This window comes from Narcine bancroftii, chromosome 3 (genome assembly GCF_036971445.1).
Source record: "Narcine bancroftii isolate sNarBan1 chromosome 3, sNarBan1.hap1, whole genome shotgun sequence".
Taxonomy (NCBI): Eukaryota; Metazoa; Chordata; class Chondrichthyes; order Torpediniformes; family Narcinidae; genus Narcine; species Narcine bancroftii.
Genome location: NC_091471.1, coordinates 199,339,667 through 199,363,187, shown reverse-complemented (window position 1 = coordinate 199,363,187; position 23,521 = coordinate 199,339,667). Strand labels below are relative to the sequence as shown.

Sequence of the window (23,521 nt, the reverse complement as noted above, 5' to 3'; positions counted from 1 at the left end):
GAAGACCGCAGAGCCCACCTCACTGACAAAAGGCATAGGAGGAAAAACCCAACACCCAACCCCAACCAACCAATTTTCCCCTGCAACCGCTGCAACCGTGTCTGCCTGTCCCGCAACGGACTTGTCAGCCACCAACGAGCCTGCAGCTGACGTGGACATTTACCCCCTCCATAAATCTTCGTCCGCGAAGCCAAGCCAAAGAAGAAGAAGAAGATGGATGTACATACAATGGAGAATCCTACAACTCAGATAGCAAAGAGCATTCATAATTGACAGTTCACCAATGAAAATCTCAACCCACCAGTGCAATCTTTTTGCTGAAGCCCTCATAGTTGTTCTTGGGTACCAAGAACATTGCTTAACATTGCTTAATATGGATGTACATACAATGGAGTATCCTACAACTCAGATAGCAAAGAGCATTCATAATTGACAGTTCACCAATGAAAATCTCAACCCACCAGTGCAATCTTTTTGCTGAAGCCCTCATAGTTGTTCTTGGGTACCAAGAACATTGCTTAACATAAATACATTTTGGAGAGTTAACCAATGTTTCATTTCCATCTACTCCGAGAACTCAAGCCTATAAATATGTGCTGCTTAAGAGAAGGTGTCAATATTTTAGAATATTTAAACTGTTGTTAATGGTACTGTGCACAACAGTTGTCCCATTTATTTGCAGTTAAATTGCATTAACAGATTGCAATCTTGATGCAAAATGTCCCAGCAATTCTTAATGAGCACACTTATTTTGAATTGTATGCAAATATTTCCACGATGAAAAAAAAGTTGTGTTTAAAAACTATTAACATTTTAGCAGCTCTTACTTCAATTAAGGAAATGAATTATGCTTGCCAAACCTTCCTAGTTAACATCCAATGAATACTTTTCCAGAATGCATTGTTATAGATACTAAATAAAACAAATTGCTCTCATTTGGGAGTTACATTATAAATTGTTGCTGAAATAAATTATTCTGCCTAATGTTTTGTTCTAAACACTATTGCTGCTATCTTGTCTGTCACTAGGTTCACCTCATCAATCATCAAGAGCTTTGTTTATTCGCATTCTGTCTCAGTGCTCAGTGGTTCAAATGTAAGGATCTTCTCACATTTAATTTTATATTCTTCTCCATTTATGCAACTTTTAATCATTTCACACCTACACTCCCTTTTTCTCCCTTCTTTTCTATCCTCTTTGTAATACCTTTAACTGGTTGGGTCCCACTGAAGCACACATAGAGGGGTTTGCATTGTTCGATGCATCTCTCTTGCAGTTGGTGGAAGGTGAAGACCATATTAGTAGTAGATCGAGATGGTCGAAAGCCACATTTGGCTTTCAGGCAGTATTGTGTGGGCGATGGTTTGCAGGTGGGGGAGGATTGCACGACAGAGTATCTTGCCTACAAGGCCGAGCAGTGAGATGCCTCGGTAGTTGTTGCAGTCTTAGTGGTCACCTTTATTCTTGTAAAGGGTCACAATGTTCACATCTTGCAGGTCTTTGGGGATGGAGCAGTGGAGCCAGCTGGTTTTGAATAGTGTTGTGAGCTCGGAGATGAGAGCTTCGTCACCAAGCTTCAAGATCTCAGGGGGATACCATCGATTCCAGGTGATTTGTTATTTTTCATGAAGTGATCTGCTTTTCTGATATTGGTGATGCCAACTGCAAGAGAGATGCATCGAACAGCACAAACCCCTCTATGTGTGCTTCATCGACCTCACCAAGGCCTCTGACTATGTTAGTCGCTCAGGCCTATTCATGTCTTAAAACGTCTTGGCTGCCCTGACACACTACTGTCCATAATTGTCCAATTCCACAATGACATGCAGGCCAATTCGACAGCTCGAGATCAGAAGAGTTCCCAATCCATTGCGGCATAAAACAGAGCTGTGTACTCACTCTAGTTCTGTTTGGCATTTTCTTCTCTGCTCTTCTGCGCTGTGCCTTTCCAGAAGCTTCAGGCATAACCCTGCACACAAGGATCTCCAGAAAACCCTAACCCAAGACAAAAATCAGAAGAGTTATGATTCAAGAATTGCTCTATGCAGATGATGCTGCCTTCGTGGCTCACTCCCAGCCAGAGCTGCAAGTGTTGTGTGACGCATTTGCATCTGCCTGCACTGAATTTGGTCTGAAAATCAGCTTGGGCAAGACAGTCGTCTTTAGCCAACAAACCCATGACGCTCCATCAATTACCATCAATGGGTCAGTGTTCGCCAACATGTATCCACTACCTTTGGATGCCTCCGTGCCCGCGTGTGGGGTAACTGCCACCTCTCCACCAAGTTGAAGATCCGAGTCTTCGAGGCCTGTGTGCTGAGTATTCTTCTCTATGGCTGTGAATCCTGGATCACATACAGAAAGCAAGAAAACCGCCTTAACGCATTCCATTTCCACTGCCTCAGATCCATTCTAGGCTACTCATGGTGTGATAGAGTCACAAACATCCAAGTCCTGGAGAAGACTGGAAGTATGGACCTCTACCCAATCATCCACACTCGCTGCTTGTGGTGGGCTGGCCACATTGTCCGTATGGAGGATTGCTGATTGCCCAAAGATGTCCTCTGAGGTGGTCTACCAGATGCTCCCCGCCCTGTTGGCTGCCCACGTCTTAACTACGAAGACGTAATCAAGCGACATCTCTAGTCATTCCATGTCAACCGTAATGACTGGGAGGCCTCGCAAAAAATCACACTGCTTGGCGTTCCGCGATTCACAGTGGCACATCACAATGTGCCAATAGCTACAAAAAGTTCTGTGAGGGCAGAAGAGCTACAAGGCACAGTGTTCATCTGCGCTCTCAAAGGGATGGGCCACGATGATGATGAATCATTTCAAACCTACACTACTCAACCCTTCTTTTTTCTCCCTTCTTTTCTATCCTTTTTGTCATGCCTTTAACTGGTTGGGTCCCACTGAAACAATTACTTCTGATTCCATCTCACCTTTTGAAGTCTTCTTTCAATCCCAGTTAATTTAGTCACCACACTTCATCTCTCCTTCGATAGATCAATATCCAAAGTACTGTTATGCATTAAAGGTTCCATTATTGTCATGTAATACTACATTTAGAATGTAACATATATGAAATTCTTTAACTTTTGTCTACTGTACGGCAGACAGAGAGTCGCCCAGTGCCCTTCACAGAAACCTACAACACCTGGTGTTCATAGGCAGTCTCGCCTCCAAGTACTGACCAATCCTGTGCCTGCTTAGCTTCTGAGATCAAACAATTCCAGGCATATTCAGACTATTAAGTACTGTAAATCCACTGAATTGAAGCATAGGACATAGAACAATGCAGCACAGGAACAGGCCTTTTTCCCCCACAATGTCTGGACTGAACATGTTGCCCCATTGAAGCAACAGCTTGTATTTAGAAAAGGTGAGTTTATATTTTCATAGCACCTTTCATGGTTCCAGTATGTTCTAAAGTAATTTATAACCACAAGAAATACTTTGAACTAATAATGTACAACCAAATGGAGTTGGTTTATGATCAACATGCAACTACACACAATAAAGAGATTTTAAAAAAAACATGGAAGCCATGCATTGACAGGGATTTTGAAACATCTTTCCTCTTTTGGCCAAGATATCAATCTCAGCTTAAGGCCAAAATCAACATTCACAGCATGCCAGCTATAACTGCAGGCTGAGCAGTTGCACCTAGTCTGTAAACATCAAGGATCAATAAGGGGTCAATGTGTTGTGCTGCTTCTGCTTTACAGACATAAAATCTAGCACCCCAAGGTCACTTTCAATGGACAGTCCTTCTTATGAGCCTGTAAAGAAACTGAATATACATCAGCTAATAATGTGCTCATAGGTTAATAAGTGAACCAATGCCTCTTTCAAAATACTTCAGCGTAGGTTTCTCGATATGTATATAGTTTAAAGCATGGTTTTCTCTGAAGAATGGGCATTTATTTCATATTTCTGATAGAGAGACTTATAAAAGGATCTCTGCATAATTTTTCATTAATGTTGTGGTACTGCTTTCTCCTGACAATAATGCTGATTGATTTTTCTAACCTTTAATCCCTGTACTAATAGTAGTGGGGTTAGAAGGATTATTCACAATGCCAAAGCATATAAATTTCATTGATCAGGTGGAATTCTTGGGACTCTGGGAGCCTTGACAATGATAAGACCTCTCCAGAAGGAGGAGATATTAATTGAGAGAGACTGGAAACAAGTGGAAGATTGTTTTGTTGAATACCTCTGTCCACAGCAATGGCGGTGATCTCCCAGTGGTCAACCATTCCATGCCCCCTTCTTCCGCCAACAAGTCTGTTTTTTTTTTTTTTTTTTTTTTTTTTTTTTTTTTTTTTTTTTTTTTTTTTAATAAATTTTTTATTTTTCACACCATAAATCACAATAGCCATGATATACACTTTTTCTTTTCCACACATTTACAGTGACTTTTTCTCCCTCCCCCCTCCCTCCTCCCAAGCCACCCCCCCATCCCTCCCCCCTCTCATCCATTTTAGTTATACAATCTAGGTTGCATTAATTCAGTTAGACAATGTTGTCATTCAACAAAAATACACCAGAAATTCTACTGAGTCCATTTTTTTCTTCTCTTCTCCTTCCATCAACTTAGGTAATGTTTGTTCCCGGTAGGTTTTCGCTATTGTATTTAATGTAAGGCTCCCATACTTGTTCGAATATTTCAATATTATTTCTTAAACTATATGTTATTTTTTCTAATGGAATACATTTATTCATTTCTATATACCATTGTTGTATTTTCAAATTATCTTCCAATTTCCAGGTTGACATAATACATTTTTTTGCTACAGCTAGGGCTATCTTAACAAATCTTTTTTGTGCATCCTCCAAGTCAATTCCAAATTCTTTATTTTTTATGTTACTTAGGAGAAAGATCTCTGGATTCTTTGGTATATTGTTTTCTGTTATTTTATTTAATATCTGATTGAGATCATCCCAAAATTTTTCTACTCTCTCACATGTCCAGATTGCATGAATTGTTGTTCCCCTTTCTTTTTTACATCGAAAACATCTATCAGATACTGTTGGGTCCCATTTATTTAACTTTTGCGGTGTAATGTATAGTCTGTGTAACCAATTATATTGTATCATACGCAGCCTCGTATTTATTGTATTTCTCATCGTTCCAGAGCATAACTTCTCCCATGTTTCCTTTTTTATCTTTATATTTAAATCTTGTTCCCATTTTTGTTTAGTTTTACCATTTGTTTCCTCATTTTCCTTTTCTTGCAGTTTAATATACATATTTTTTATAAATCTTTTGATTAACATTGTATCTGTAATCACATATTCAAGGTTACTTCCCTCTGGTAAACTCAAGTTGCTTCCTAATTTATCTTTCAAGTAGGATCTCAGTTGGTAATATGCCAGCGCTGTATCTCCCGTTATATTGTACTTATCTCTCATTTGTTCAAAGGATAAGAATCTACTTCCTGAAAAACAATTTTCTATTCTTTTAATCCCTTTTTTTTCCCATTTTCTAAAGGCAAGGTTGTCTATTGTAAAAGGGAGTAGCTTATTTTGCGTCAATATTAGTTTTGGTATTTGGTAATTTATTTTATTTCTTTCTACATGTATCTTCTTCCATATATTGAGGAGATGGTGTAATACTGGAGAAGTTCTATGTTGTACCAATTTTTCGTCCCATTTATATAATATGTGTTCAGGTATCTTTTCCCCTATTTTATCTAATTCTAGTCTCGTCCAGTCTGGTTTTTCCCTTGTTTGATAAAAATCTGATAGGTACCTTAATTGTGCGGCTCTATAATAATTTTTGAAGTTTGGCAATTGTAAGCCTCCTTGTTTATACCATTCTGTTAATTTGTCTAGTGCTATCCTCGGTTTCCCCCCTCTCCATAAAAATCTCCTTATTATTTTCTTTAACTCTTTGAAGAATTTTTCTGTCAGTTGTATTGGCAATGCCTGAAATAAGTATAGTATCCTTGGAAAAATGTTCATTTTAATACAGTTTATCCTTCCTATCAGTGTTAGTGGTAGCTCTTTCCAATGCTCTAAATCGTCCTGTAGTTTTTTCATTAGTGGATTGTAATTGAGTTTATATAATTGGCCTAGATTTTTGTTTATTTGCACACCTAGGTATCTTATTGCCTGCGTTTGCCATCTGAATGGGGATTCCTCCTTAAATTTTGAGAAATCCGCGTTATTCATAGGCATTGCTTCACTTTTATTTACGTTTATCTTGTATCCCGACACTTCTCCATATTCCTTCAATTTCTTATATAGTTCTTTTATTGATAGTTCTGGTTCTGTTAAGTACACTATCACATCATCCGCAAACAGACTGATTTTATATTCCCTGTCTTTTATTTTTATTCCTTTTATATTATTATCTCTTCTTATCGATTCTGCTAGTGGTTCTATAGCTAGCGCAAACAATAATGGTGATAGTGGGCATCCCTGCCGCGTTGACCTGCTTAAGTTAAATTGCTTTGATACATGTCCATTTACTGTCACTTTCGCTAACGGTCCCTTATATAATGCTTTAATCCAATTAATATACTTCTCCGGTAAACTGAATTTTTGCAATACTTTGAACAAGTAATTCCATTCTACTCTGTCGAAGGCCTTCTCTGCGTCTAAAGCAACTGCTACTGCCGGTGCTTTATTTCCTTCTACTGCATGAATTAAGTTAATAAATTTACAAATATTGTCTGTTGTGCGTCTTTTTTTGATAAATCCAGTTTGGTCTAAATTTACCATTTTCGGTACCTGTTCTGCTAATCTGTTCGCTAATAGTTTAGCTATTATCTTATAATCTGTGTTTAGCAAAGATATTGGTCTATATGACGCTGGTGAGAGTGGATCTTTCCCTTGTTTTAGTATCACTGTAATTATTGCTGTTTTACATGAATCTGGTAAGTTTTGTGTCTCATCAATCTGGTTGATTACATCCATGAGGGGCGGTATTATTAGGTCTTTAAATGTTTTGTAGAATTCTATTGGGAGTCCATCCTCTCCTGGTGTCTTATTATTTGGTAAATTTTTTATTATCTCTTGTATTTCTACTGTTCCAAATGGTTCTGTTAATTTATTTTGTTCCTCTATTTGTAGTTTTGGTAGTTCAATTTTAGTCAAAAATTCATCTATTTTCCCTTCTTTCCCTTCGTTTTCGGTTCGGTATAATTGTTCATAGAATTCTCTGAAGTTTTCCTTAATTTCTTTTGGATTATATGTAATTTGTTTGTCTTTTTTCCTTGTTGCCAATACCGTTTTCTTAGTTTGCTCTGTCTTAAGCTGCCATGCTAGGATTTTGTGTGTTTTTTCCCCTAGTTCATAATATTTCTGTTTTGCCTTCATTATATTCTTCTCCACCTTATATGTTTGTAATGTTTCATATTTTATTTTTTTATCCGCCAATTCTCTTCTTTTGGTTGTATCTTCCTTTATTGCTAATTTTTTTTCTATGTTTATTATTTCCCTTTCCAACTGCTCTGTTTCCTGATTATAGTCCTTCTTCATCTTGGTTGCATAACTTATTATTTGCCCTCTAATGAATGCTTTCATTGCGTCCCATAGTATAAACTTATCTTCCACTGATTCCGTATTTACTTCAAAGTACATTTTTAATTGTTTTTCAATAAATTCTCTAAAATCCTGTCTTTTAAGTAGCATGGGGTTTAATCTCCATCTATACATTCTTGGAGGGATGTCTTCTAGCTCTATTGCCAATAACAGGGGTGAGTGGTCCGATAATAGTCTAGCTTTATATTCCGTTTTCCTAACTCTCCCTTGTATGTGGGCTGATAACAGGAATAGGTCTATCCTTGAGTATGTTTTATGTCTAGTCGAGTAGTATGAGTATTCCTTTTCTTTTGGGTTTTGTTTCCTCCATATGTCCACAAGTTTCATTTCTTGCATTGATTTAATTATAAATTTGGTTACTTTGTTCTTCCTGTTAATTTTTTTCCCCGTTTTATCCATATTTGGATCCAAATTCAGATTGAAATCCCCTCCTATTAGTATGTTCCCTTGCGTATTAGCTACCTTCAAAAAGATATCTTGCATAAACTTTTGATCTTCTTCGTTAGGTGAATATATATTAAGTAGATTCCAAAGCTCTGAATATATCTGACATTTTATCATAACATATCTCCCTGCTGGATCTATTATTTCCTCTTCTATTTTAAATGGCACATTTTTGCTAATTAATATAGCCACTCCTCTTGCTTTTGAATTATACGATGCTGCTGTTACATGTCCTACCCAATCTCTCTTTAATTTCTTGTGCTCCATTTCAGTTAAATGTGTTTCTTGGACAAATGCTATATCTATTTTTTCCTTTTTCAGTAAATTTAGTAGTTTCTTCCTTTTAATTTGGTTATGTATTCCATTAATATTTAGAGTCATATAGTTCAGCGTAGCCATTTTATATTTTGTTTATCTTCTCTTTCCGTTTTTCCATCATTACCTTTCCTCCTTTTCCATTTCTGTTTTCTTATTTTCAACTCTTTACCAGACAACATTCCTACAACATCTAACATTTTCCTTATTCTCCTATTTCTATCTTCTTTATCCCCAATCTCCCCTTCCCCTCCTGAGTTGCCCTTTATCCTTTGTCGGACAACCACATCTCCCCTCTCCATTTGGATTTGCGAATCCACTCGCAAGCGTCAACTGATTTTGCAGTGACCGCTCTTTTCCCCCCACCCAGCCCCCCCCAGAAAAGATTTCGTTTTTTATATGTCACAAAGGTCACTCTTTTAGTTCCCTCCTTATTCTCTCTATTCCATTACCTTCCCTTATTAATTCTTGTCTATACTTTCTATGTTTTCCTCTAATTACAGATACTTTCACATATGCCCGTTGTCTCTGTTCACTCTTATACCTCTTTACCCGCATACATATCAATCGTGGTCATTTTTACCCTCCTTACCCGTCTTCATCCCTCAGTCTATTTTTGTCTTTACCCACATACATATCAATCGTGATAATTTTTGCTCTCATTACCCGTCTTCATCCCTCAGTCTATTTTTGTAATTGTTCTGCAAATTTTCGTGCTTCTTCTGGATCCGAGAATAGTCTGTTTTGTTGTCCTGGAATAAATATTTTCAATACCGCAGGATGCTTCAGTGTAAATTTATATCCTTTCTTCCATAAAATCGCTTTTGCTGCATTGAACTCTTTTCTCTTCTTTAGGAGTTCAAAGCTTATATCTGGATAAATGAAGATTTTTTGCCCTTTATACTCCAGTGGTTTGTTGCCCTCTCTTACTTTTTCCATTGTCTTCTCCAGCACCTTTTCTCTTGTAGTATATCTTAGGAATTTTACTACAATAGATCTTGGTTTTTGTTGTGGTTGTGGTTTAGGGGCCAATGCTCTATGTGCCCTTTCTATTTCCATTTCTTGCTGTAGTTCTGGACATCCTAGGGCCTTAGGGATCCATTCTTTTATAAACTCCCTCATATTCTTGCCTTCTACATCTTCCTTAAGGCCCACTATCTTTATGTTATTTCTTCTGTTATAATTTTCCATTATATCTATTTTTTGGGCTAGTAATTCTTGTGTCTCTTTAGTTTTTTTATTAGATTCCTCCAATTTCTTTTTTAAGTCTTCTACCTCCATTTCTGCTGCTATTGCCCGTTCTTCCATCTTGTCCATTTTTTTCCCCATTTCTGTTAAGGTCATATCCATTTTATTTATTTTCTTTTCTGTGTTGTTTATTCTTCTTCTTAAATCATTGAATTCCTGTGTTTGCCATTCTTTAAATGACTCCATGTATCCTCTAACAAGAGCAAGTACCTCCTTTACCTTGCCTATCTTTTCTTCTTCTATTTCCCTGTATTCTTCCTCTTCCTCTTCTTCTTCCTCTAGGTTGACCATCTGTTGTTTCTTTGCTGCCCTTTCCTCCTCTTCTTTCTTGTTTCCATTGTCTTCTGTGGTGTCTTCTTGCTGCAGGTGTTCTGCAGCTGTCGTTGCCGGCTGTGGAGATCGACTCCCCAGCTGGTCCCCCCTCCCGTCGGTGTGTTTTTTTGTATGCGCATCGCGCATGCGCGAGGAGTCGCGCATGCGCGGTTGCGCACTTTTACTCGGCTCTGTGAGCCATTGTTGTAGTTCTCTTTCTACCGACCTGAGGTAGTGGGGTCTTCTCTCCACAGCGGGCCTCTTCGGACAGGTAAGGCCTTCACCTTTTTCCTCCGTTGTCTTCTCTTCCTCTCTTCTTTCCGTTGATTTTGATTTTTCTCCTTTTGTCTCCATCTTCTTTCCACCTTTATATTCACTTTTCTTTAACTTGTATTTCTGTGCCTTTGTATTTTCTCTCGTTTTTCCCGACTTTTCTGGAGAGGGCTGGAGTTCACCGTCCGGCCACTACTCCATCACGTGACTCCTCCCGCCAACAAGTCTGTTGATGATCTCATTGCACTGCCAAGCCAAGGCCACCTTATATTCTGTCTGGTCACTCTCCAACAAAATGGCATTAACATTCATTTCTCCAGTTTCCATAAGGCCACTTCCATGTCTCCCTCTCTTCCCCATCCCTCTCTTTCCTCCAGCTCTCTACCTCTTCCTTCCCCATTCAGAGAGCTATCCCCTCCCCTTATCACTTTTCAGGTGTTTTTTTCTCTTGTGCCTTCCCACACATATCAAACATCCAAGTCCTGGAGAAGACTGGAAGTATGGACCTCTACCCAATGACCTCTTGCCTGTGACCCTGTGCTCTTCTCCATGCCCCCTCCCAACCATTTTATTCAGGTGCTTGTCTGCTTTTTGATCCTACTGTGATGAAGGGCTCAGGCACAAAAACGTTGGTTATGTATATTTATCTTTGCTACATATAGAATGTGGTGTGACGTGCTGAATCTCTCCATTTTTGTGTAAAAAAAGATATTTCCAATTGTTGTTTTAAATTCCTGGTCTGAAAAATGTGCCTTCAAAATGGGTTGTGATTAAATAAATCTCTAGATCTTACCATCAGGTTTATGGTGTTGAGGAAGCAAGATGTCAGCTACTGATTATTTCATTCAGGACCATCTTACAAGAAACTTCCCCAGATAAAGTTCATCAGGCAGAATGTCAGGAAACACATTTCACGTTAAGTCATTTTATTACTGAGATTTTATATGTGTTCACCCAAAAATTCAAAACAGCCAGTGGAATATCTCCTGCTTCTGGAACAGTCTGACACACAATGGGTGCCAGAGTCCCTAGAATTCCTGATGAACAAATGTGTATATATTGCCTTTGTGAAGAATCCCTCTAACTCCAGAGCCTAGAGTGATTTTTTTTTAATTTAGAGATGCAATATGGTAACAAGCCCTTTTGCCCCATAAGCCCGCATTGCCCAAATACATCCATGTAACCAATCAACCTACTAATCCATATGTGGGAGGAAACCTGATCACCCGAAGGAAACCCATGCAAACATGGGGGTAATGTATAAAACTCCTTACAGACACCATTGGATTCAAACATGGGTCGCTGGCTATGTAATAGTGTTGTGCTATCCACTGCACTAACTGTGTCACCCCATTAGATTAGATTGGGGTAATTAGCCACCTTTACTATTTTTTTTTTTAACTATATGTATTTTGTTGCACTGAGTATTCTCTGGAATACAAAGGTAGCTAATTATCCTCATCCAATCCCCTCACTCAAAGCACTCAGAGGAATTATTTTCTCAGAAAATATAAACACTAAAATCATTTGACTTCTTGTAAATTCCTTCATACCTCCATTCATATGTTTGTAAAATCAGCAACTGAAACTTGCATGTGAAGGGACATAGATAAAGAGTGCAGTGAAGGCTCCTAAGAGAGAATTGTAAGATGACTGGTATGAGAACAGAAAAAAATCCTCTTGAGTTTACAAAAGCGAGATGATCAGATGAACTCATTAAGAGTAAAAAAAAGTGTGAAGTGAGCTAGCAGGTAGATTAGACCATCTGCTGGGGAGTAAAGAATTTGAAATCAGAATGTTGTGATGGACATTTAGTAACAGGAAATTTTCTTTGTTGAGTGATTGTAAACCTTTGCAACTCAATGTGTGAGGAGTCTGATTTTGCTCATTCGTGAGTGCTTTTAACACAAATATCCCTAAAACATGCATCAAACATAGAACCTTTGGCCCACCTTTCTGTGCCAAACTTTCTGGTAAATCTCTTTTTTTCCAGAGCCCTAACATGCTACTTGTAACGAGCCCACCATAATTGCACATAATATTTGCGGTAAACCACTGTTCTGCCATGATTGGCTGCTGCCTGCTGGACATGCCTCCAGAGACCGATCCTACACATTGTCCCTTTGCATGCTCCCCATTCCACTTTGCCTTGATCAGTCCATGAGGTTGACAGCCGTTCCAGTCCACTGTTAATGAAAGCCTATAAGTTTCACAACTTAAAAGTCTTTGGTGATTATTGAAGGTGCGCCAGCATTTTAAGATTTTTGAATACTGGAGGCAATCAAGAGAAGTAGGGTTAGAATGTGAAGATTAATCACGCCTTGCCCAGAATGTCAAATTGGCCAGAATAGAAAGTAGGTTTGTTCCAAGCTCTGACTTAATACGTGCAGTATAGACTGGTGGCTAAATGTCCTTACTTTCTTTGTAACACAATTATGTTTGTTTAATAAAAATAAGTTGTCTCTGATAAGGGTGAGATGAAACAAAAAAGACTGTACAAGTGACCCTGCATTATGGCCATTCAGATAAAGGGAATTTGCCATTACAGAACTCATAAATAACCATCCAAAATTTTGAGATAGGGATTACATTTGACACTCAGAATGTGTGAGGAAAAAAAGAAAATATATTAATGCATTTTATGTTGAGCTCACATTTCTTGATGCAGATGATGCAGCTTCGCCTTATGGAAGATCACAATGTGGCCTGTTTTCTAGGAAGTCGACACCAACCTCCTGTACTGTGGTGGACACCTATATATTTCTTTTAATTTCTGTCTGTATAGTTTGGCAAATGTGACAGGCAATCCGTGAGGCATGATTTAGGCATTTAGATCATGATTGGGATTTAATTAGTGTTAATCACCTCTTCCTCTCATTGTGCCTTCAATTCAGAGTGGCTCAATGAACCCTTGCACAAATCTCAAGATTGGAAGCAAAGAACAAGGATAAGCAGATCCAAGATGTCAAATCTCTCAAATGCGCCGATAACAAAAATTGTTGCTATCATTATTACATTGGGGAAAAAAAATTAAAACAAACCTGAAACCAACATAATAAATATATCTGGCAAAGCTGAAATTGTCACAAAGCACAATGGTGGTACTCAAAATGTAGCTTGCAGTAGTATTCAGAAAAGGCTATGATGTGTTTTCAATGAAGAGCTCATTGCCTTCCTTGCTCCTTAAAGTGATCTTGAGAACCTTTTTGCACACGCTTCTCCCATTTCTGAGCCTGTAATGGAGAGCTTCCCTTCTTGGCTGCATTATTACTATGGCTTTCCAAAGGCGTGCAGCTGGCTTCCTATCACTTGAGAAATGAAAGGGTCAATTTGTCTCTGCTTCTTTTCCAAAGAGATGTTAGAGACTAACTGGAGTATGCACGATGAATGGGTGCTTATCCTTCCTTCTCATTTGCTTCTGAATATAACTGTGTGAATTGTCTGCACCTGACTGTCTGCTGTCTGAACAGGAAGTATCAATGCAAATTGCATGCAAATAAACATCAGACATCTGCACTTAAATATCTACTGATTGGTTAAGATTAAATAAATCGATTTTCCAGTTATCAGTGGTAGTTAATCTGTACTAATGGATCAACCAAGATGCATTTTTGGACTTTTGAAATTAAACTGCTGTATTTCATGCTGTCTTTAATACAAAATGTTATGTATCATTTTATATGCAAATATCAGGGAGGAATGTTAGACACTGTGTTCTTTCAAACAACCCAGAAATTGTGGCTTGTAAGGAAGGATGAAGTTTGAATGTTTCACCTCTCCCTTCACTTTCGACTGTATCAGTGTCAAAATTAATTAAACAGAAGTCAACTCTGACCATTGACAAGATGTATTTGATCTGCTCAGATTCTGATCTGAGATGGAACAGCTTGCCATCAACACTCTGATATCAGCAAAGCCCGATCATGTATTGGGACTGCTGAGTTAAATGTATCAGATTCACTATTTTGAATGCAGATGTGAGCTGTCCATCAGATATGGCCATTAAACATCAGAATGCATTCAGCTAGAGCAAAACCAGCCCTGGCAAAGATTCCCACCTCCACTAATGGTTGTGCCTGTAGTTTCAGATCAAAGTTTGAAGCCACCCAGAAGGAAGAGGCTGTCACATCATCAGCCCATTAGCTTTTTTGGCTAATGCTTCCACTTGCTAATTATTTCTAAGGTCAGTGGGGATGTCTTACTGCGCTGTTGGCTTGGGTGAATTATCTTTGTGTCAAACATATTTCTTTGATTCTGGTGATATCGTCTGACCCACAGCTGCAGGATCAAATGCATAGATAAGAAAAAAAAAATCATGTTGGAACAAACTGACCAAAATGAAACAAAATTTACACATTTTCACAGAATCCTTCCTGTGAATAATGGATCCAAAACTTCTGCAATGTGATAAAGCTCCTCTGACTATACTGGGGAGGTATGATGTAAAATATCCCCACCCCCCAACCTCCGCCAGTTTTAATGAAAATGTATAAAATGTCAATTCCACTTAGCAGCACGTGTCACTCCTTCCCAGTGGCATGCATTGATTCCAGATATGACAATACCTGAAGAATATGCACCAGCTAAATGACTCAGAAAATTATCATGTGTAGCCGACCACTACAAAGAAACACACGCACACAGTGTGGCAGGTTAAGCTCACACCTTTATTAGGGACGGAAAGGCTACTTTTATACTGTTAAAGTTCCCGCCGTTTTTGCTGATTGACTGAGTCAGCCACATGAATAACAATAGCGGGTGGGAACAACCATGCATATGAATGCCCCTCTTCCCCAGCCTGTTTCTATGGAGTTAGCTGGGCAGCTTCACCAATGCCATGTTAGGTCTGCTCGTCTTGTATTGCCCCAGCTTCTACCCCGCTGGTTGGTTGTCCTGGGAGTAGCTTTAGCGATCTCTGTCCGCATGTGTGCGATGTGCCGGCCCAGTCTCCACATGACCCCCCACCCCCCCCCCCCCAGAACCAGCGTTACAGTCTATAGTGTTTGTAGGTATAGTCCCCAAAGTCTTTTGTGGTCTGCCTCTGCGTCAAGGTGCTGATGTCTCCACAGGATGTGGTGGGTCTATGTGGGCAGGCTTGAGTCTATCTGTAGTGAAGACCTTTGGTTTACCAGTGATGTCCAGCTCGAAGGTGGCTCCATTATTCGGGATGACTTGAAAGGGAACTTCGTATGGCTTCTGCAATGGTGAATGGTGGGGTCCTCTGCATACAAACACATACTCACAGTCCTTGATTTCTTTGGGGATGTTGGACTTGGCTTGTCCATGTCTGGAAGGTGGGATCAGAGCCAGGTTACCAACCTTTTCGTGCAGCCTGTCCAGGAAGGTGGTTGTCTTCTCCTGCTGCCCTCTGGCCTGTGGAACGAAATCTCCGAGAACCGTGAGCGATGAGTTCAGCAGAGGATGCGTGGAGGTCTTCTTTTGGCGCTGTGTTGGGGCCCTTGAGTCTGATCATGAGGGTGGTCTTGAGGTGCCTGTGGAAACACTCCACCATCCCGTTGGCTTGCGGGTCATGTGCCGTCAAATGGTGTAGCCGAGCGCCCCACAGGTTGGCAATGTCAGTCCACAAACAGGAGGTGAACTGTGCGCCTCGGTCAGAAGTGATGTGCTGTGGCAGTCCGAATCTTGCAATCCACAACGAGAGGAGTGCTTTGGCACAGGACCCGGTGGATGTGTCGGCCAGGTGGATTGCTTCTGGCCACCAGGTGAAGTAGTCGACCACTGTGAACAGGTAGTGGAAACTCTGAGAGACTGGCAAGGGTCCCACTAGGTCCACGTGTTGGCTCGAAAGGCTGCGGGGGGACCTTGGTGTGTCGCTGCACTTTGGCCGTTTGGCACTGCGTACACGCCTTGGCCCACCCCCGGACTTGTTTCTGCAATCCATGCCACATGTACTTGCTGGCCACCAGCTGGACCATAGTCCTGATGGATGGGTGTGCCAGCCCATGCATGGAGTCAAAAACTTGTCGCCTCCATGCAGTTGGGACAATAGGTCGAACCTGCCCGGTGGCCACGTTGCACAGGATGGTGGTAGTACTTATCCCGACTGGAATGTCCTGAAGCCGAAGGCCTGTGACAGTGGTCCTGTACTACGGGATATCGTCATCCTGCTGCTGTGTCTCTGCCAGTGCTGTGAAGTCCAGACCGTTGACCAGGGAGTGGATACTGTGTCTTGACAAGGCGCCTGCGACCACATTGTCTTTGCCTGAGATGTGCTTGACATTGGTAGTGTACTCCGAGATGTAAGACAAATGTCTCTGTCGGCGGGCTGACCAGGAGTCGGAGATTTTAGCCAGGGCGAAAGTCAGTGGTTTGTGGTCCGTGAAAGGCCTTCCCTCAAGAAAATACCAGAAGTGGCAGATGGCTAAGTACAGCGCCAGCAGCTCTCTATCAAAAGTACTGTACTTTAGTTCAGGGGACCACAGATGTTTGCTGAAGAAAGCTAGTGGGTACCATCTTCCTTCTATCTGCTGCTCCAGGATTCCACCATTCACTGTTCCTGAGGCATCAACTGTGAGGGCCATGGGTGCATCTGGTCTGGGGTGGGTCAGGAGTGCAGCTTTGGCCAGGGCTTTTTTGGTTTCCACAAACGCACGTGCGGATTTGTCGTCCCTGGTCAGGTCCTTCTCCTTGCTGGACATCAGGATGAACAGAGGGCGCATCACTCGAGCAGCTGCTGGGATAAACCTGCGATGAAAGTTTATCATCCCCACAAACTCCTGCAGACCTTTGGTTATACTGGGCTTCAGGAAGCTGCAGATGGCCTCTACCTTGTTGGGTAGTGGTGTGGCCCTGTCCTTTGTAATTCTGTGGCCCAGGAAGTTCATGGTGTTCAGGCCAAACTGGTATTTGGCCAGGTTGATGGTGAGGCCGAACTCCTGCAGATGACTACAGAGTTTCGGAGGTGCTGAAGGTGTTCCTGTCGGGTTCTACTTGCCACGAGGATATTGCCAAGGTAGACGAAAGTGCCGTCCAGGACTCGGCCCTCTGCGTCCATCAGTCGCTGAAATGTCTGTGCCACAGTTTTCAGACCGAATGGCATTCTCAGGAACTCAAACAGCCCAAATGGAGTGATGATGGCCGTCTTATGGATGTCATCAGGATGCACCGTGATCTGGTGATATCCTCGCACAAGGTCCACTTTTGACAATATTGTTGCCCCATGCAGGTTTGCAGCAAAATCCTGGATGTGTGGCACAGGGTAACGGTCTGGAGTGCTGGCTTCGTTGAGCCGGCGATAGTTGCCACATGGTCTCCAGCCCCCAGGTGGTTTAGGCATCTTGTGTGGTCTGACCGTCGAACAACACCCAACTCCTCGAGCTTGTGGCACTCCTCCTTGGCCAGTCAGAGTTTCTTTGGGGGAAGTCGTCTTGCCCTTGTTTGGAGAAATGAGCCCTTAGTCAGGATGTGATGTCTGATGCCATGTCGAGGCATCTCTGCTGTGAACTGAGGGGAAAGGATTGCTGGGAATCCCACTAGCACCTTGGAGAATTCATCTTTCAAGCTGTGGACGGAGTCCAGGTGCATTACTGGAAACCTAGTGCCCCTCAGGTCGGGTAAGTCTCGGTGTGGATGAATTGCTTACCCTTAAGGTCCACTAGGAGGCTGTGAGCTTGCAGGAAATCTGCTCCAAGGAGTGGTTGGTCAACTGTGGCCAGCATTAACTCCCATGAGAAATGATTGCCCCCGAACTGCATCTCCGCCCTACGAGTGCCATAGGTTCATATACTGCTATTGTTGGCAGCCCTCAACGTGGGTCCCACTAGCTAGCACCTAGTGTCCAACCCTGTCAGGGGTATCACGCTGACCTCTGCTCCTGTATCCACCAGGAAGCGTCTGCCAGACAGGTAATCCCAGATGTACAAGAGGCTTTCTTGATGGCCAGCTGTCATAGCCATCAGCAATGGCTGGCCTTGTCGTTTCCCTGGAACTCACAGGGGAACAGGAATTTGTGGGCCTTAGTGCCCCATCTTCAGTGGTAGAAGCACCATCTATCACTGGACTTGCTCCTGCCTCTCGTCTGATGTTCCTTGCTTGGGACTGCTCTGGTCTGATTGTGGGACTTCTTTACGAGACCCCACAGTAGCCGAGCACTTCTGTTTCTCTTTCCACAGGATGTCTGCCCATGCTACGACTTTCAGGGGGTCGGTGAATTCTCATCCGCCAGGAGCTGTTGGATGTCTTCAGTCATCTGTTCCACGAACGCCTGCTTGAACATGATGCCAGGCTGCTCATCTCCCAGGAGCACCAGCATCTTGTTGATGAGTGCCGACAGGGATCTGTCTCCAACCTCATCCAGTTGGAGAAAACGTGCTCCTTGCTCTTGCCGCGTGAGTCCGAACGTCTTGGTTAATAGCTCTTTGGAGGCAGTGTAAGTGTCTTCCAATGGTGGTCTGCGGATCCAGGGCGCTGACCACATGGTAGTACTGGGTGATCTCCGCTGTGATGCCCTGGATCTGGAAATGAGCCTCTGCCTGGTCGAACTTTCCAGAGGTCGGGAGTTTCAGGCCAACTGTGCTGACTGCTGCTTCATTTTCTGTCACTAGGTTTAGATTCCTTCTAAACCATCTGGGTCACCAATTGTAGCCGATCGCTATTAAGAAACACACACAGTGTGGCAGGTGAAGCTCACTGTTTTATTAGGGCTGGAAAGGATACTTTTATTCTGTACAAGTGCCTGCCCGCCGTTTTTGCTGTTTGACTGAGTCAGCCATATGAATAACAATAATGGGCGGGAACATCCATGCACGTAAATGCTCTTCTTCCCCAGCCTGTTTTTGCTGAGTTAGCTGGGCAGATTGACCAATGCCATTTTAGGGACGTTGGTCTGATGCTGCCCCAGCTTCTACCCCCACCGGTTTCGTTGACATGCGAGTCACTTTACCGATCTCTGTCCACGTCTGCTGCCATGCGATGTGCCGGCTTGATCTCTGCAATTGTGGGCTGCCACACGTTTGCTGACAGTGGTACATTCGAGTCTAATTTCAACCTTTCTTGGTGATGGCCCCTTTAAGACTCTGCTCATAGTTTTTGCTTCCCCCCCCACCCACCTTCCCAGCGAAGCAGCCGTTTAATTGGTTTCTTCCAGACTTCTCTCCTACCGACTACATTAAAAAAATTGTGATTTCAGTCCGTGGAAGTGGAGGGGCAGATGGGTCTAAGACCCCCATTGAGAATGGCTGTATTAAACTATGTGTACTTTGGGAAGAAAAGAATAAAAGCAGCCTGAGTTTCATTTTCACAGATGTCTCATCCAATTAAAGCAAACTTTACTGATAAAAGGAGACACGAGACACTGTGGTGTCTTATTAAAAAAGATGTAATTGAGACAGTTAGCATTATCTCTTCTTTGGAACTTTAATAGCTAAGCTAATTTTAGCCAAGCTGAATCTGTCATGTGCTTTGCAATGCTTACTATATACATTTTTTGCTTTTAATTGTTCATCCTGCACTGTTGCAGATGCACAAACATTGCAAGATGTGTTTTTTGAAGAGTTACTTTGTGTGAGTCAGGAAATGTAGTCATTCTCACATCCAAATAGGACAAGGGGAAATTAAGGTTTGAATGAAAGAACAAGTTCAAATGTTGAATCATAGTTCTCACAACGTTCTTCCAAAAAATTGTTCTGGTTATGAGCCAAATGACAGTTGTGTGAACATCATACTCTAGGCTGCTACGTTCATGTTTTGCCCCGGTTGCTACTGGAAAATCATGAAGAAGTAGTGCCAAGGGGAAGATATTCTCTCAGCAGCAACCATTAGGAAGCAGGATGATGCCACATAACCTGCTGATACCAATCACACTTTTACTGTTGATGGAAAGGAATTTAGGCATAAATATTCAAAGTAACATCCTCACATATTGCAGTACAAAAAGTACTGGAGACACTCAGCACGTCACTCAGTGTTCAGAGAAAGCAAAAGGTAGTCGACTTCTTCAGGAGTTCCAAAAACGCTGGACAATTTTTTTAAAAGGTTTGGTTCTTGAAATGAAATTGGGGATTATGATAAACAACTTCAAGCTGAACACAAATATAATTTCAGATTTGCTGTATCACATGGGAAGTTAGAGCATCATTAAATTAACTTTTATTTAATTTAGCATGTTTAATCGCACAATAATGCTGACTGATTGCGTTAGTTCAAATCACCAAAAAATGTTTTGCTGCTGACTTTCATTTGTACTCAGCATCTGATGCCTCTCATGCCAGTGTCCACCAGCATTGATAGATTCCAGTTGCCCTGATACCGCTTTTCCATGGACACAATGTCCTGATGAAACCTTTCACCGTGTTAGTCACTGACTGCACCAAGACCAACAGGGAAGAAATTTACTGTATTGAATCTTGTTGAAGACAATAAATCCTATTGTTAAGTACATTTACTATGCTATTGCCTGAAGAACATGTGCATTCACATGCATTCAATCTCTATCAATGTAAGGCACAGCATCTGTATACATGAGCTGCTTTCAAGGCCGGTCTGCATCTGTCCTGACTAAACATGCCCAGGCCTAAGACAACATTTACATAGCACCTGCACTGAGTGCATGCCGAGGCATGCTTGGACTGACTAAAACAGCTCGTTTTGTGAGCAATATACTGGTAGACTTAAAATATGACAGGAAATCACAAAAATAGGTTATATCTTTAAAAAATAATTACATGATAGAAAAATTTTAAGATTGTTTTCATGATCAAAAATACATAAAATACAGCTAAAAGTGTTCAACAAGCAAAACCCTTTGTTGTCCAGTGAAATCAGGCAGACGCCTGAATAAGAAGGTGGAGGGAAGGAGGAGGAGCTGAGGCAAGAACGCAATAGATGGATACATGAGAGAGAGGTAAGGAAGAGAAAGGAGCTAAGTGATAGGGTGAGAGGGCAGAAGGCTGAGAAATCTCTGTTTGAATGTAGGGTCTGGAGGGCTGGAGGAAAGGAAACAGAATGATGAAGGAAAGTTGGGGATGCAGTTAATGGAAATTACAGAAGTGGATATTGATGTCATCTGGTTGGAGACTGCCAAGACGGAATACAAAGTGCTGTTTCTCCAATTTACAACTGGCCTCAACTTATCCGTGTGGTAATGTAGTTGGTTACTAGGATGGCCTTGCTGATGCAGTGGGCAGAGCAAAGGTGTTCAACGAATTGATTTCCCAAACTGCGTCCAGTCTCCCCGATATAGAGAAGGCCACACTGGGAACGTCAGAAGCAGTATAAGACTGCATGGTCTTATATGTGTTGCATTTCTCACATTCACAGGGGTAGATACCAAGGGCAGGATTGGCGGGAAGGCATGAGTGGATGAGAGATCTGCGGAAGGAGTGATCCCTACAGACATCGATGTGGGGAGGGGAGGGAAGATGTGTCCAGTGGTGGGATCCATTTTCACTGGTAGAAATTGTGGAGAAACTTATCTGCGGGCTTAGTGCAGTACACTTTTGTGTACTTCACTAAACTCTAGCGTCTGCAGATTTTTAGATATTTTCTTTACCTTTTTATCCTTTCATACTGTACTCCTGATTTTCTAAATTATACACTTTCTTGTCTAATTGATCTGACACACAATTCTGAGTAACCCAGCCTGTTATTTTAGAATGGGCTCAGAGTGGCAGGGTTACTCTCCAGGGCACGATTAAACATCCACAGAGGACAAGTCCTCTTTGATTTCCAGTAAATTCTCTGCTTGTCAAATTCTTTAGTGATGAAGGAGTAAATAGAGAATAGCAGCAATGAATTGAGAAAATATTGCTTTGTAAATGTTTTAATTGTTTCATAATTGGAGCAAATGTTCTTTTCATTTAACCTATCTGAGAGCAATGGCAATGTTTACATGTAACCTAATTAAAGAAAGAACTTGGGAAAATTGAAATTTATTTACCACCAAACACCAGAGTGACTGTAAATTAGAATTCAAGGTTAAAATGTAACAATCCATTTCTGGATGCATCATTTAAATTGAAATGAATGTCTGCGGGAAAAAATTAATGTATCTATAGTAATACTTAATTTTGTTATTACCAAGTTAAAGTGTTCTTTTAATCTGGCAAAATAGGTCCTACTTTAACGTTACCTAATCAAAGTAAATTAGAATTATTGATTTGTACTACGACTATAAATAAATTTATGTCAGTAAAGTATAAGTTACTTCAAACTAAGGCTCCCAAAATTGGGGTGCATAAATCAAGATTAAGATGGGAATTAGATTTAAACACTCAAATAAGTGAAAAGGATTGGATGTTGTGTAAGAATAATATGACTAAACTTATAAATGTAAGATATAAGTTAGTTCAATATAATTTTTTACATAATTTATATTTGACTCCACAAAAATTAAATAGGTTAAATACTGCCTGCTATGTCAGATTATGTTTTAGATGTCAATCTGAGGTTGGAACTGTTTTTCATTAAACTTGGCAATGTCCTAATATTAGACAATTTTGGTTAGGGGTAGGTAATTTTTTGGGATGAATTATTGGGGTCAAATTCCCACAGGACCCATTATTATTATTGAGTAATATTAAGGCTAAAAGGCAAAAAATTAAAATTAAATACTTATCAAATTGAATTTTTGTTAACTGCTTTAACATTTTTTAGGAAATGTATAGCAATATCATGGAAGTCAGAAATAGATTTAGGCCTGGAAATATGGGATGCAGAACTTTGTAGCTGTACACCATTAGAGAAAGCTACTTACAATCTGCGAGATAAATATTATGTTTTTTGGAAAATATGGAGCCCATAAAATTGGTTTCCACATATGAATGACTCTCTGAAGACCTCACTTCTTGGTAACCTCTAATTGATTGTACTGTATAAATGTTTTATTTTCTTGGCTTTCTCCAGTTTTTCTTTATTTTTTTTCCTTTAGGAGTGGGGGATGTGAGAGTGGGTTATTATTAATGGTTTAAAAATTCATAAATAATGTATTCAAAAAGATAAATAAATGTGTTCAAAACAATATTCACAATTCATTTTTTTTAGGATTATTTGACAAAATACAGTATAGATTATGTTACAGATTTTAAACTATTGTGCAATTTGTCAGCACGGTTGCCATAGCAGTTAGTGCAATATCTTTACAGTGCCAGCGATCAGGACTGGACCGGGGTTCGAATTTTGAACTGGCTGTAAAGAGTTTGTACATTGGCCCTGTGTCTGTATGAGTTTTCTCCGGGGGTTCCAGTTTCCTCCCACCATTCTAAAGTATCTGAGGTGTACGTTAATGATATGTCAATTAGGTGGCATGGACTCACAGGCTGAAGTGGCCTGTTACCATGCTCTATGTCTAAATTTATAAATTGAGAATCTGATTTATCCAGAGTAATCAGTAATCAAGTCTGTATGAAATTGAGCT

At 40.8% G+C, this 23,521-nt stretch overlaps 1 protein-coding gene and 1 long non-coding RNA gene across 7 annotated transcripts in view; one reads left to right on the top strand and one right to left on the bottom strand.

The window, feature by feature from the left end:
• LOC138758009 (uncharacterized) overlaps positions 1-11,071 on the bottom strand; it is a 53,001-nt gene extending 41,930 nt beyond the window's left edge. For both annotated transcript variants that reach the window (XR_011354043.1, XR_011354044.1), the window contains exons 1-2: positions 10,943-11,071; positions 1,900-1,995 (exon numbers count right to left, since the gene is read on the bottom strand). This is a non-coding gene — a long non-coding RNA (uncharacterized lncRNA). The remainder of the gene's footprint in view (positions 1-1,899; positions 1,996-10,942) is intronic.
• The window catches only part of fstl5 (follistatin-like 5), an 810,780-nt gene that overhangs the window by 290,000 nt on the left and 497,259 nt on the right, over positions 1-23,521 (top strand). The gene's annotated exons all lie outside the window — the stretch shown is intronic.